Source organism: Glycine max, chromosome 10, assembly GCF_000004515.6.
Source record: "Glycine max cultivar Williams 82 chromosome 10, Glycine_max_v4.0, whole genome shotgun sequence".
Lineage (NCBI taxonomy): Eukaryota > Viridiplantae > Streptophyta > Magnoliopsida > Fabales > Fabaceae > Glycine > Glycine max.
The window spans coordinates 48,884,657-48,897,348 of NC_038246.2; the positions used below are offsets into that span (position 1 = coordinate 48,884,657).

Genomic DNA, 12,692 nt, shown 5'->3' on the forward strand with positions numbered 1-12,692 from the left:
TCTTTATTATTAAAATAAATAATTATTTTAATTACATTAATAAATATTTTTAGTGAAAATAATAATACATGAAATTAAAAATCATTTTATCAAGTGTCCCAAAAATAATTATCAGGAAATTAAATTTGATAATTTATTTTTAATATATTGAATATTTGTTTAATATTTTTAACAATTAATTTATGTATCATATTTAATATACTTTTATTATATGTTTATTATATATTTGACAATTTTAAATTTCTTTAACGTTTTTTTTTTCTATTTTAACCTCATGACATGGTACCCTAATTAGTTCATTAACCTAAATGGTGCACTTTAAGGTTAGTGAAAGGAAAAACAAGGTGCAGCCCATAGATAAATATAGGCCTAATAGCAGAAAATACAATCATTAACCTAATTAGTGCATGATGAGTGGAACTGCAAATAAAATTCATGCATAAAACTTTATTTGTTTTTTTAAAATGACTTGCTAAAGTGACTAGAGAAACATTTGCAGTTTAAAAAATATCAATCGAATCATTAGGATCAGTCCACCGGTGAGGCTTTTGAGTTGAATGTACCAAATTATAGATTTAAATTTCAGTGTTACTATTATATATATAAAAAAAGTGTTTGAAAATTTTGACTGTCTAACTTTAATAAATATGTCTTCCTAACTATAAAAAAAATGTTTGAAAAATCTTAGTTTCATAAAAACAATGACATGCTAATATTATTAATACAATTTTTTTTAATATTAAATGGAAACAGTTAAAACATTAAATGAACATTTTATTATTATTTTTATAAAAATATATTAATAACTTTAAACGTTACATTCGGTATTAATATATTTTATTAAAAATAATAAAAGCATATTATTAATATTAGTACCCGAATATATTATTCAATATATTGATTATATTCCAATAAAAAAATATTACTATTTAATTTATGTAATACTATTTTGTTGTTTACTACCAAGTGGTCAACAAAGTGTGTAGGCATTTCGCTGGATGCAGGAATAGTAGCTGAGGAAAGGGTTGAAAACTGAGATTGAAATGATGCATAACTCATTAACTCCAATTCTCAAAAAATACAAAAACTCATTAACTCCACTTTCTCTAGCTCCTATCTCGAATGATGTTGAACCAAAACAAGACAAAGGGTTCATCATGCTTCCTGCTATACCAATATCATAAATCATAAATATAGGAAACCAACAAAATTTGGCTCTTTTACCCCCAACAGACATTATGTGACAAAAAGTGTACGTTAAATGAGACTGGTAAAAGAGATAGAAATGTGACAGCCGAGGAAAAGGCAGAAAAGGAAACCATCATTTTGATTTTAGATGGTAACTAGAATTTTCATTTACGTATTAAATTTATCGACCCTTCACTTGATATATTTTTATATTAAAATATTTATTTTTGCATTCAATTAAATGATAGTAAATTGACAATTTAACAGTTCCTTATATATTTTTTTTGCTTTTTTCTCACTCTAAGTAATATTTTTGGCTTCCACTTTAACTAAACTTTTTTTGACACTTTAAATAATCTTAAACTCTATTAATATTATAAAAAGTTTGGTAATACATTATTTAGCACATCATTAGTTATACTGCAAAAATAAAACACATCACTTTTAATGCAAAAGCTATTATTATGACGACGAAGATTAACATTTAACCGAAGGTTATTGAAGTGAACTTGGAAAAATATACTAAAAATAGAACTTTCAATTTTAGTTGATGATTAGTAAAATAAATCTTGTTAAGAGAATAATATTCATCATGTCTGTGCTTATTATAATATTGTCTCTGATTGTCGAGTGCTACAAAGTTTTGTGTTGGTTTGTAAAGATAACTATTGACCCTGAAAGCAGACAAAGTAAATTATTGAGATCTAAAAAAGGACTACCTACAAAGAGTTTTAATCAACCAAAAGTTGAGTAAAATGTTATTTGAGGACGAACCAGGCGGAAACTGATGAACTTGTAATATCTTGATTGAATCGCTCAGAATGAGAAGGATCTAGAAGTTGTGCAAGTATGAAATTATGCCGTTGATGATAACCTAAAGGAATTAATTGATATTACCTATACCAACAAGATACATCTAATTTTCGGTAGTCTATCACATGAGAACTTTACAATTAAACATGTTTAACTTTGAGTAGTTATGAGATGTGTGACCTTCTGAAACATGTGAGTGGAGACAAAACACATTGAAAAGTTGTGTTGATTTATATGGACAATCATTGATCTTGGAAGTAAGAAGAAACAAAATGTCGATGTCTCAAAAATGGTTAACTACAAATAGTTATGACCGGTGGAAGATTCTAACCAACAATAAAATTAAGTGACGTGTCACCATGTGAAATATCATAAATTAATCATTATTGCTTCCTATGAGGACTACTTCGTATCATACGAAAACAATATATCAGTATAGTTGCCCCTAAATTAATGTAACCCTGTATAGTTCTTCCACTTTTTCATCCTTCCAAATTATAGTATAGTTTTGTTATTTTCCCAATAACCCTTTTGGCTTTTGGGTAGTTGGATGGAATCAACGTGAATATTTTCGTTTGAATCTGAAGCTAGCAAGTGCTCTTATCATCATCGTGGTGAGTAAAAAAACTATGAAAGACACTTAAGATGGAAAAACAACAACTATGTGAGATACTCAAATAATGTTACATAATTATCTTTAGAAGCTTGTTTAAATTTTTTATTCCTAATTATGCAATTGATCTATTAATTATAACTAAAAAATCAATTGAATCTATAAATTATTAAAAAAATTCAATCAAATTATTTAATTGTTTAAAACACTACAATTATGTCATTTTTGTTATTTGATTGACGAAAACTTTGTAAATTAACATTTTTATGTCAGCTAGGCAAAGTTGTGTTTCTAAATTGATTGTATTGGCAACCGACATAAATATTTAACAATAACGACATTTAATTTACATCAATTGCTAATTATTTTTTTGTTTTACATCAACTGTATTAACAATCAATATAAAATTATCTCTTTAAATCCGTTATATTGACGATGAATCCAAATGTCTATTTACAAAGATGTCTTTTTTACATGGATTGCTAAAAAAATTATTGTTTGACATGATTTTATTGACAATCAAGGTAAAAAAAAATCTTGTTTTATATTGGTTGAACTGATAAGGATGTGGTTGTTTTAATAATTAGAGAAATTGATTAAATTTTGTAATAAAATTAATTGTATAATTAAGTTTTTGTAGGTTAATTGTGAATTATATATCCTTCGGATAATTCTTTTCTTTTTTTTTACAGTCGATTATTCTTCTGTGGGACAATCCAATTATTTATAAATTATAGTACATAGATTGAATAATAAGACTTTTATTTTTCCTCTTTCTTTAATTAATTTACTGCATACTTTCCTTTCTCTTCTCTTAACTGTATTTTTTTTACTTATAATTATTGAAAGTAGAAATATTATCTTTCAATCTCTTCATTTACGCATAGTTTTAATTTTATTTTGTTATTAAAATATTACAATTTTAAGTTACAAAATTATATACAAATTATTAATAAATTTGAATATCACTTATCAATACAACAGTATAGAATAATTAAACTCAATGCAAATTTGCATTTAATCCTTCTTTTTTGTAACCACTTCACCAGTTTCTGTAAGAGTACTTCACTGTTTATTTTTAGATAATTAATAATGAGATACAGGTACAATGATTTATATATTATGAGATGTATAATATATTGAATCATGAACATGAAAAGGATAGAAAAAAAAATGTTATTATACAACTTTTGTTGATTCGTAGGAATTAAACATCTGCTCAACATGAGTTATCTAACTAATTGAATGAATTATTCTAGAAATTACATTAGTCGTTAATAATGAATTAATTATAATAATTAAACTTGTTTCCAATGTACGTATGGAAGAAAAACGGGAAATGTGATGTGAATGGCGAAGTTGTTCAAAACGCGGCCCTCCATTCCCGGATATTCACACTCTCACTCACTCTATAACGAACCACAAAAATCAATGCTCACAGAGCAAATCCCAATTCGACAATGGCGACATTCTCATCTCCGGCGACGCCAAAACGAACAACATTCTCTACTGCACTGGCCGATCGGTCATTATACGCAACCTCGACAACCCACTGCAGGTGTGGGTGTACTGCGAGCACGCCTACCCAGTCACGGTGGCGCGCTACTCCCCCAACGGCGAGTGGATCGCCTATGCTGACGTGTCCGGCACCGTCCGCATATGGGGGACCCACATCGAGTTCGTTCTCAAGAACGAGTTTCGGGTCGGATCGACGACCTGCAATGGTCCTTCGATGGGATGAGGATCGTTGCCTGTGGGGACGGCAAGGGCAAGTCCTTCGTTCGCGCCTTTATGTAACTAACTTCTTCTTTTTATTGCACTTTTCTATTGTTCTGACAATTTTTCAATTCCTTTTATTTAATTAATAACACGAATTCTTCCAAGCTTGTCACACTCACAGGAGACTAAAATTTTAATATCTAGATTTTTTGTTTGGTGGAGCATAGATCTTAACATTATTGGCCATAACTGTTTATTAAAAAATATACAATATTTAGAGAAAAAGTTATGTTTATGTTATTATTCTAATCATAAATCACACAATGATAAATTTATTAGCTTTCATAATAAATATCTTAAAAATTTATTGGCTTTTATAATAAATATCTTAAAAATTAATTTAGACTGTTATGATTATTTAACTCTAATATTTATGTATATTTTTTAAATAAAAAAACATGCTTAAATATCTTTTGAGAAAATTGTCTATACTTACAAGGTTTTTCTTTGTTATTTGACTATAAATTATAATTAATTTCATTAAAAATCATGCCTACCATCATTATTTCTAATTGGTTGAGAATTGAGGTAAAGTTTTTACTCTTGTTATAAGAATCAACAAAAAATAATAACCAATATGTCTGATATTGCTCAAATAAATACATACTAAACTAAAAATCTTCCAATATAAAAGAGATTTCCGTAAAAGCTTACAATTATATAGGAAATGAAATAATTGAGGTCTATGGTCGAGTGTCATGTCAAGAAATAAATTATAAAAAAACAATATAAGTAGACAAACAAAAATTAAAGGATTTTTTTTTAAAGTATGTTTTATTAAGCACACTTTACAGTTTACAATGCGTAGTTCGTGCATATGCAATTAAGCACTTGCTAGTTGATAGATGTGAATGTGTCTGTAATGTGACCGGGCCAGTTGAGCTATTCAAACTAATATTGTGTAGTTCTCAAGAGTTGAGACCATGTAAATAGTGTAGAATTTCTTTTAATAAAATAATTCAAGAAAGTAGTAATTCAATTGATACTGTTTGATTACAATGTCAACGACACCGTGGCATCTAAGTACTTAAATTTTATTTCTTATGGCCTTGTATGATTTGGATGGATTTAGCTATGTAATTTCCTTACTGAAATGATATTAATTTGTTTGAATTTGTCGATACCATTTTTTTTTCCAGTTATGGCTCAATTCATAATGTATATAACAACATCAAATCATAATGCTTGAATTTGAGTTTGCATGCTCCCAGAATTTGATTAGAAAAATGGACTAATATGTGTAAATGTGCTTCCATCTTTTCAACATCTGACTGCCTGACCCTTTTTTTCATCTTCAAAATATTTTGAATTTTAAGGTGGGATTCAGGTTCCACTGTTGGAGATTTTGATGGCCATTCACACCGAGTTTTAAGTTGTGCATTTAAAACAACTAGGCCATTCCGCATTGTTACATGTGGAGAAGATTTTTTGGCGAATTTTTATGATGGTCCACCGTTCAAGTTCAATATGTCCATCAGGTAAGTTTTACTATCGGGGTTGCATATTTGTCACTGTGGTTTAAAAGTGGATAAATGCTTCTTCAAATTATCTACGAGCTTCTCCTTTCTTTTTCATTTTCTGTTTTCCCTTGTCTTCTTTTTAAGTGGGTAGTGTATATATTCATTTCTTATGTTGGTAAAGGTAAACAAGAAGTGAATGCTTGCCTTTTACCGGGGAATTGGAATATCAAGAAATTTTATAAATAGACATGATGAAGATTCAAGAGTTTTTGCATGGTCTGGACAAAGATAACTTTGTTGTAGTTAATATAATGTATGATCAAGATTCAAGAGTATCATATCACGGCATTGTCAATTGTCAATTCTTTACTTTTGAAAATAGGGTCAAGTTTTAGCATGAAAGAAATGTTTTGGGTTGAGTAGGTTTCCATTTCTTTATTCAGGTTGTCATAAAAGACATTCTGTATCTGCAGGGACCATACGAATTTTGTCAACTGTGTTAGATTTTCTCCAGATGGGAGCAAATTCATTACTGTTAGCTCAGGTAGAAAGGGTACTATATATGATGGAAAGACAGGGAACAAACTTGGTGAGTTGTCCATGGAGGATGGTCACAAAGGCAGCATATATGCTGTTAGTTGGAGTCCTGACAGCAAACAGGTTAGCTCCTGCTTGTGTTTGAATCTTACTCTTTCAAGTTGACTTAGCCTGTGTTTGGTTCAGCGTCCAAAGGTCAAGCCTTTACAAGAATTCACGTCCAATAGCTGAATTGACATAGAAGCAACTATTGCTAACGTTCAGAATGATGCGCATCCAAAGCAATGAGATGCCAATGCAAACATGCTATTAATGTATGTTTGGGATACCGTTTGAGAACCACATATGCGTGTTCATTCCCATGCTACATAATTTATGTAGCTTGTGAGTTGAATCTACTTCAATGTGGTTTCTGCAATGTAATTCCAAACATGCTATTAGTTAAAAAAACGTTTTTCTTTTTTCCTTTGGGGAGAGGTGCAGAACTAGTCAAGAATTATTAAGAGCTATAAACATGCAAGTGATACAATAGAATACAATGGTGACAGAAGATATTTTTTTTTAAAGTGTAAGAACTTAGAATAAATACCAATCTAATCATGTCAGGATAAAAATGATTCGATCATGTTTAACTTTTTCGATTTTCAGGGCAGCTATTTACATGCTACTTTGAATTACTTATTAATCAATTGCAGGTTCTTACTGTTTCCGCTGACAAATCTGCAAAAGTATGGGATATTGTTGAGGATGGTAGTAGTGGAACTGTAAATAAGACTTTGACATGTACTGAATCTGGCGGGGTGGAGGACATGCTTGTTGGTCGTCTTTGGCAGAATGATTATCTGCTTACTATCTGTCTCGGTGGCACGACCTATTTATATTCTGCCAAGGATTTAGATAAAAGCCCATTGTCATTATCTGGTCACATGAAAAATATCACTGTTTTGACTATGCTCAACAGAAGTGAAAAGATGCTTTTGTCCAGCAGCTATGATGGAGTGGTCATTAGATGGATTCCTGGCATGGGATATATAGTGGTAAGTTTGAGGGTAAACAATTTGGGTTAATCAAATTGTTAGTAGCTGGCCAAGATGAAGTTATTGCTGCTGGATTTGACAACAAGGTAACTCATTGACATGTGTCATCATTCATTTATGATTTATCACTATAGATACATCTTATGTTCATCCATTCCTTCATAGCAAACACTGAAGCTCCACGTTTATTGCGGAATTATTCATAGGCAAATATAGTAGATATTTCTGTTTGGTAGTAGGCTAGTAGCCAAACCATGAAGTCTATTAGATGTTGAACTTATGTCTGGCATGAATCTAATCTGTATTAACGAAGTTTACTGTTTATGAAGCAATGTAGCTCAATAGTGCTTGCATTGTAGATTCAGCATGAATTAGATGAAGTCTTCAATCATTATTACCAATTCATACTTTTTACCTTCATATTGGAATAGAGGGCATAAAAAAAAGAAAGTTCTTTTTTTGTTTTAAAAAAAAAAGTAGCAGTTAAAACTTAAAGGCCCACTTATAAGATAGAAATATCCAGAAACATGAAACATAATTTTTTTCTGAGCAAGGTTTGAAACACAGTTCTTAGTACTGGAATGTTTCTCATTGTTGCTTGATTTTACTTTCTTGGATATTTTATTATTGTTTGGATCTTATATCCACAATCAGCACATCTTTGAGATGAATTCTTTACTCAATGCCAAGCTACCAGTCAGTTTTGATGCATATCAAAGTACAGCTGTAGATACCTATCGTCAGTTTTACACAGTTGTTTTGTTAAAATTTACAACACCTGTGCATTACATACGATTCAGTGTGTCCAACAAAAAAAAAACGATTCTAAATTTTATAAATTAGAAGTTGTATCTTGAATTAATGAATTTTAATACTCTAGTTAAAAATCAGTAAAAAAGAAGAAGAAAAGACTCTAGTTAAAAGGATGTCTATACATGTAAGTATGTAACCAAAATAAACACAAACTCACGGATGATTAAAAGTAGTCGAGGATGTGACAGTGCAGTAGATTGTAAGATCTAAAAGAAAATTATCAAAAATTCTGCTTTTAACAAATATTCAAATGATAATTGTGAATTTGAAGCCCTTACAGTTATCCCTTAGAGCATGTTTGTTTCGTGTGAATTACACTTTCCAATGCACGTCATAAGGGAATCCTACTCTCACAAAGGATTCATGTTCAGCAGAAATGAACGGGAATTCAAACTCGATTTTAATCTTTCACTTAAGAGTAGTTGAAGTGTTTACTTCTTGATTTTACAATTTAATCCGTCCAGGGGGTACATTATCATTAGGCGGCCAATTGTTTGTGTAGTTGTTTCTTTTCTTCTTCATAAGATAAGATTTAATGGACATTGAACTTACTTTCATTCCAAACTAATGATTTTTGCCTTGAGTAGATAGTACTTAGATTTATTTGTATTGAACGAAGAGTGGATTAGAGAATAAGTTAGCATTTCTCGCACTGATTTATTTAAGGGAGATTACACTAATTTACACAAATACATGACAAAATACGAAGAACCCTTTTCAAGTTTTGAATGTTATATTTGACATTCCTAATGTAATAATGTTTATAACCATATTTTCAATGTTTAGAAGAGGAAAGGGGATATTCATTGTATGTATGTACGTATGGTACATGTTTTGTAAATTAGGATAATTACAAGAAAATACTACTACTATAACGTTTGAGTATTGAATGTAGTACTCCCCACCCCGGATATGTCTACACACAATTGAAGATCTAATACTGGACTATAAAATAAATAAATAAAATCTCATACAAAACGTAGGTTTTTAATAATAGTGCTTCATCACTGAGTCACTGACACGAACACAACAAACTCTGAATTACCAATGCAGTTTCCAACACAGACGCGGCTCATTTCTTGAAGTTCGTGTGCTTCACGGATGATAGCTACTGAAATGCTTAGTTGTTTTGACTAAATAAATTCTTGCTTTGATCATGAGCTGGCATTTGAATGAAAATTTTCTCTTTCTGGTGAAGCTTAATAACATGTTGTTTAACACTGCACGTATTAACTGCCTAGCTTGGTCACCTGATAGCACACTCATAGCCCCTGGTTCCCTTGATACATGTGTCATTATATATGAAGTTGGAAAGCCAGCATCAAGCCGCAGAACCATAAAGGGTGCTCATATAGGTGGAGTATACGGCTTGGTTTTCATTGATCAGGAAAGAGTGGTCAGTTCGGGAGAGGATGGTTGTGTTCGTGTTTGGAATTTGATTTCTGAATAAACTTAGCATCAGAACCTGCCCATTCGTGATGCAGCTTTGTAGTAAGAAAATTGATAGTTGTCATGTATTATATTATATGATGATCATCGATTTTCTGCAGTGGTTATGTAGTGGGAAGGAAAGTTAAGATTGCAATAGATTTCTCGTAGGACTAACACTCGGATATTTTATCCAACAAGAATTTTGATCTACGGAGATGGGGAACTCCCTAGTTATTTCCAAAGAAATTGGCAATAACTTTTGTCCTTGTCTAAGAAAAATACCAATGCAGGTAATGAAATAGCACTTCTATGATTCTATCTATCAAAGCAATCTAATCCAGTCTCTATTGGCTTTCTATGAAAGCAATTAAGTACAATTTTGACACTTCATTTTTATTTTTCGACAATATTATAATCTAAGCCGGTGTTTCACTTTAAAAAGTGGCCTACATTGATTGCTAACGTTATCATGCCCACTAAATGGAGGGGGAAAAAAACCTTGATGCTGATGTTTAATTTCTACTTTTCTACAATAACCAGGGGGCCAAATTTCTTCATAAGTAAAAAAAATTAAATATTTTCTCATTATTTTTATTTTATTAGAAATTTGGACTCTTTAATTTGGATTATCTATGATTTTGATCCCATAATTTTTAAGTTAACTAATTCTATTTTTTAAAAATGTAGACTATTGATTTCTTCTACTTACGATCTTCAATTTGAATTTTACTCAAAATTTTCATAAATTGACCAACAAAAATATTAGATTTTGCACAAGTTATAAAAAAAATCTTTTTTTCTTTTCAAACTATAATCTGACAGACTAAAAAATCCTAAAAATATTATTAAATTTATACTAAAATTTAACTTTTTAACCTATAAATTATTTCATATCTCAAATTCGTCATAAACCTCTAAATATTTGGATAGAAAATGAGAATATGAAGATGTTAGGTAGAAGATAATAGACATAGAAATCATATTTATTTTATTTTATTTTAAAAAAAATAACTAAAAAAATATAGAAAATTAAAATCCCTCCTAATTTAAACTAAAGATGATTTTTTTACCTCAATCTTACATCATGTTACTTGTAATTAATATTCTAATTTCTAGGTGACCTCACACTGTCACACATAGAAAGAACAAAAAAAGTAAAGCACGCTAACATACATATTCCTTCATCTTTAATTATAAAAAATTAGTTATTATTGGTATTATGATTCCAAATTATTCATTTTTTCTCTCTCTATCCACTTATTTATTTCACATTAATGTTTAAAGAGAGAATAATTAAATAAGGATGGTATATAGAAAAATAAAATAATTGATGCATCTAGAAATTAGAAAACCATCTTATAAAAAATAAATAAAATTTTAAAAATAATCTTATAATCAGTGAGGGGAATATTAATAAAGTAAATGAGTATCAAAATATTCAATTGAAAGAAGGGGACAAAATTGAAATTAAGCTAAAATCCAGAATACGAGAAATAACCAGAATGAACTTGGCAAAGCTTCAATTGCTCGTATCAAGACTAAAAAAAATGATTTTATCTACAATAATTTATAAATTGTTTTCAAGAAATGTTATATTATTTAGAAGACAGATAATGAGACAAAAAAAGGAGTTTCTAACACATTATTTTTTACTGAAATTTTCTTATGCTCGTTAAATTATGAATCAGCCGTATTAAATATGAAATAAACCCCATATCACTTGGTGAGTCTGACTAATATTTTAGCTTAAAGTAGAGAATGCCCTAAAAAAAGCAGTTAGAGAATGTAAGTGTGGACTGAAGAGAAAAGAGTTGAAATATTGCAGAATATAAAACCTCGATGTTTGTATAAGAAAATGGACAACAAATGTTGTTTTAGAATGATTCTTGGCATTTTAGTTGACTTCGTCAACCTTGTCTTTTGTATATCATTTGGTGCATGCTATGAAAGATGAGCTATGGTTTAAATAATGGTTTATCTGTGCAGAATCTTGGCCGTGTCCTGTGGCGATGCTTCAAAACCCGAATCCAGCAAGAACAACACAAGATTATATATTAGTGGATAATCTCAAATCAATCTCACGTGGAGTTGAGCCAAATATAAATGTTGTCGCCATGCCTTTGTTTCTTCGTTTTCTTTTTTTTATAAGCCTATCATATGGTGCCCATCAATCTAGTAACTTGCTAGAGAGCTGCACTGCACGGAATATATTATTGACAATTAAACCGAGAAGCCTTTAATTGCATGAACTGTGAAGAGTTATGTTTTTTTTTCAGAAGAGTTATGTTAAGCGTAGAAAAAAACATTTTGTTATGTAGAGGTGAATTTTATATTGATTTATTTAACTGTAACAATTTGGTGTCTTAATTGGAAAAGGATATTTATTTGTCGTCTCAGTGGCATCCATTCCATGCCTCAGGCCCGTGGCACTGCTTCAACTATCAGTATAATGACCAAAAGAAAGGATTCAATATATAATACTAATCTAAAGGTCAAGATGACTTTTTATTTGAATAAATCTTTTGATAGTATGATTTTTTATTTATTTTTTAACCAGAGAATACATAGGAGTGAAGGCTAAATTTAAATCTAATTTTTCTAAAATCAACTCAGAATTTTATTAGAGTATCTCAATGCATAAACTCAATTTGGTTTTCACTAATTTTTACTACCTAACTTGAGTTCTCAACTTATTCTTAGTGAGTCCCAATTCCACTATTTTACTCACTGTCACACAACGATCCCCGTTTTGAGTTAAAAGAATAATACTAATTTTAATGGTTAAGCAACCTTTAGTTGTAAATATAAGTAATTAACGTTTATAAGAACTCCGAGAATTCATATATTCTAATAATATTCTCTAGTTGCTTAATTTTAAGAACCATAATAAATAACTGTACTGAAATTATTCTTAGACTCAAGAGAACCTTTTAAAAAAATAAGAATGGGTGAACACCAAAAAGGGAAAAAAGGAAGACCGGACAAAATTTTAAATTTAATATAATTTATTGCTTTCTAAAT

General features: G+C 29.9%; 1 pseudogene; it reads left to right on the top strand.

Annotated features, from left to right (window-relative positions):
• The first annotated feature begins 308 nt into the window (after nt 1-308).
• LOC100813391 (actin-interacting protein 1-2-like) lies at nt 309-9,690 on the top strand (annotated as a pseudogene).
• The last annotated feature ends 3,002 nt before the right edge of the window (nt 9,691-12,692 follow it).